Source organism: Hordeum vulgare, chromosome 6H (genome assembly GCF_904849725.1).
Source record: "Hordeum vulgare subsp. vulgare chromosome 6H, MorexV3_pseudomolecules_assembly, whole genome shotgun sequence".
Taxonomy (NCBI): Eukaryota; Viridiplantae; Streptophyta; class Magnoliopsida; order Poales; family Poaceae; genus Hordeum; species Hordeum vulgare.
This window is the reverse complement of record NC_058523.1, coordinates 272,613,356-272,617,067: the sequence shown is the minus strand read 5'-3', so window position 1 is coordinate 272,617,067 and position 3,712 is coordinate 272,613,356. Positions and strand designations below refer to the sequence as shown.

General features: G+C 42.8%; 1 non-coding gene across 1 annotated transcript; it reads left to right on the top strand.

Annotated features, from left to right (window-relative positions):
• The first annotated feature begins 428 nt into the window (after positions 1-428).
• Positions 429-516, top strand: TRNAS-UGA. The gene has a single exon. It is a non-coding gene; the product is annotated as a tRNA-Ser (tRNA).
• The last annotated feature ends 3,196 nt before the right edge of the window (positions 517-3,712 follow it).

Below are 3,712 nucleotides of genomic sequence, written 5' to 3'. Positions count from 1 at the left end.
GGGTACACTAATTACTAAGACCGAGGAAGTCACAATTAATGCAAAAATAGCTAATTGGAAAGCAATAGTCATATTTCTAATCCTCCCAGCTACCATCAAATAAAGTTGACTACATATTTGATCCCTCATTTAACCAAAATTGTTAAAAAATACAAGAAGTAGGAGGGGTTTAATCATGAATCCATTGATTCTTCTCTTTAATTAAAATTTCTCACTTAACCTCTTCTTTATTTGGATATGAGGGAGAGAGGAGGTTATTTAATCTTTATTTCACAAGCGGGTATAACGGATCTTGTATCCGTGTATACAGTATACACAGATATATCGAAAAGGAACTTGTATCTGATATCTTTCTAGAGGTTAATAAGTATTTTTATTTTTTATATGGCTATGTTCTACTTGTAGGAGTAAAATAAGTATTATGCGGTGGGGAGATGGCTGAGTGGTTGATAGCTCCGGTCTTGAAAACCAGTATAGTTCTAGCAACTATCGAGGGTTCGAATCCCTCTCTCTCCTTTTGCTTATTGAATACTTTTGTTTCTTTCATTTTTTAATTCTGTCCCTTATCTTTCTTTCATAAAAAGAAATGAATGGCTCGGCTAGATAGAATAACTGAGCTACAACAGAAAAAAGTAGAACGGGTATAAATAAGAAAATATTAGCTAAGAGGGTTCGTGTAAAGAACAGGTTCCAAATCACGATCAATTCCCTTTTCAAAACCTGTTGCCGCAACTTGGTGTTGGGACCCTAATCCTGAGTCATAAGAACCCAGCCTGTAACACATCACATCACTTTGCGGCCTCACGCACAGTAAACTCCACGGCTGCCACCTTACCTTGGCCAGGACCGTTTGCGTCTTTTAGCTCACGTATATGAATATGTTGCTAGCGTTCAAACGACAAAGAACCTGGGTCGACATGACTAGTTATAAACCCAAGCGGTACGTCCATACAGGGACAGGCATACATAACCCAGCAAAGCAGGTGTCGATCAACAACGTGTGTAGACGAGTCGTAGCAAGTTACAAGGACTCCATTACACCGCGTGACATTTCCCCGAGGGGATAGACACAGCAGCAAAGAAGGATACACGCCGGTCAATCAATGTGTCTAGAGAAGTAACAATCTACCAAGGCTCGATAGAAGCACAAAGAGGCATTTCCCTGTAAAGAGTACTACTCAAGGCACACAACTAGGTGTCGAATCCCACACATATAATGCATTTCATAACATACACACAATATGCACGATATGTGTAGATACAACATGGCATCACCACATAACTCTATGACTCAAGCTTTTATTAAGGAATCGTAAGAATCAACATAGTGTGTTATTACAAACAGGGGTCCCGTGACCCGACACTCAAGTCATACAAACAACAAGCGGAAGCAAAACATGTATGGGTACAGACATCTACTAAAAATGGCTGGAAGAGCCTGAAAAGCTACTACGACCGTACCAAAGGAGCCAGACCTCTGTCTGGGATTCCCAAGCTATTCCGGTCAACATCGAACACATCGCATAGAACCTTATAATAAGTCTAAAACTTCTCTGCAAAAACATAAATAAAGCAACAGTGAGTACAAAGGTACTCAGCAAGACTTACATCAAAACTATCTACATATGCATCATGTTTCAATGGAAGGATTGTGTGGTTTGATTTTAGCAAGCCAGCTTTGACTCTTGGCTAACCTGTACTACGACTACAAGTTCTTTCTTTGAGGTGGGATAGCGCACACGAGTCCACATATTCACCAATCAATACACCACTATGGATTCACTCTCGTCTCCCTATGAGAAAGCCTTCCATAGAACTCACACTTATCTTGCATGTTTTAGAGTATCCATTTAAGTTGTCTATGTACCACGTAATGCTTCCAAGTAGTCCATATCCGAGGACGCGGCTATTCGAACAGATTAAATCACCCTACAGGGGTATACTTCTTCACACACGCTCCCACCACTTATCACCATGTGCATGTCATGCATCTCGGCAACCTTCAAGCGGAAGCACTGGCGTGGGAGTCGTCCACGATCGTTAACCACACAAGACCCTAGTCCAGGTTTATCGCCTATTTGAGACTGAACCCGCAAGGAAGTCTGGCCGAGGTTTCCTCTACGGCCCCAAACGATGTGCGCAGGGCTCCCAAGCCCACCATCCAGGTGCCACTGTGTATCTACCGCAGAGAAGCCTACCCCGTCGGGCAGAACTAAGCACGGCCGCCAACACTTTTCCTACAAACACCAAAAACTAATTGCAACTCCTGGACACGGATCTAGGCAATTAATAAGCCGAGCGGGGTCATATTTCAGGGGCCAATGCATGGTAGTATCTTGTCTTGGATAACATACACAGAACTCAGTTCTTAAGGACGGTTCCAATGAGACAACCCACCATGTACTCCTACATGGCCTCTCATCCCTACCTTTACCAAATCGAATTCACAATTTTACACTCACACTATAGGACATGAACACAACCATTCCGATTCATCATCCAGATGGATCAGACCCGACACGACCCTAAGCATAGCAGGCATTGTAAGCAAGCATGGATGAGTAAGCACAACAAGGCTCAAGCATTTGCTACTCATGCTCAGTGGTTTCAACTATTTACTGTGACAAAATCAGGTCATGTAGAGGAATGGGTTGAACTACCGATAACATGTAAAGTTGAATCGTGTTTGTCCTAATGTAGTAAAAGAGAGCAGGAGCGAGAGAGTGGGTTTATTTGAATATGCTCAAGGGGGTTTGCTTGCCTGACACGTCTGAAGATAGCAATGAGTCTTCATCAATGTCAATGATCACATCGTCGGAACCATCGTCTACCGAGAGGGAACAGTACCGGTAAACAGGAAAGAACAATAGTTACTTCACAGAAATGCAACACTACTATGCATGATCAAGAAATGGAAATGAAATGTGTCAGGGCCAATATAGCTACCATTTCCTAGGTTGAAGCTGGATTTGAATCAGGATTCAAACATCACTTCAACAAGGTATTTTCCGGATACCCTTTTAATTGATTCGACCTAATGCTCAAGTATAACTTGTTTTTAACATGCATGAAGATGGCAATTTGAGGTACTGGTTTTGCTAGCTCAATGTTTGATCATAGCAATTTAAGTGGAATTCAAATAGGAATCAAATTCCAACTCCAAGCTATTTATTAAATTTACCATATTCATCATTTTGCGTATTTGGTGTTATTAACTTTCTCAAACCATCATGAAATGCCATGATCATATTCTTTGGATTTTTGTGATCCTTTTTCATATATAAATTATTTTCATCCGAGTTATATTTTAATTTCTATGATTTTCACAAGTTTTAGCAATATCCTGGATTTATTTTATAATACAAAATCAATTACTGCGTCAGCAGTCAACAACGCCTGGTCCAGGTCAAACCTGACCAGTGGGGTCCACTTGTCGGTGACCCAGGGGCTAATCCCGAGTTGACCCGCATTAAGTGGGGTTTGACCCACGCGTGGGGCCCTCTGTCAGTGACTAGAGGGGGGGTTAGCACTGGCTAATGATTGGCCACGTCAGGGGCTGCCGGAGCCTGGGCGGCGGCGACCACGGGCGCGGCGGGGGCTCGCCGGAATTGTACTAGAACGCGCTACAGAGGTCCATTTGCCACGCGGTTTGCGTCTACCTTTTGCTGGGGAAGCGGTCGTTCTCGCAGGGGGTAGCAAGAGGTCTAGGGTG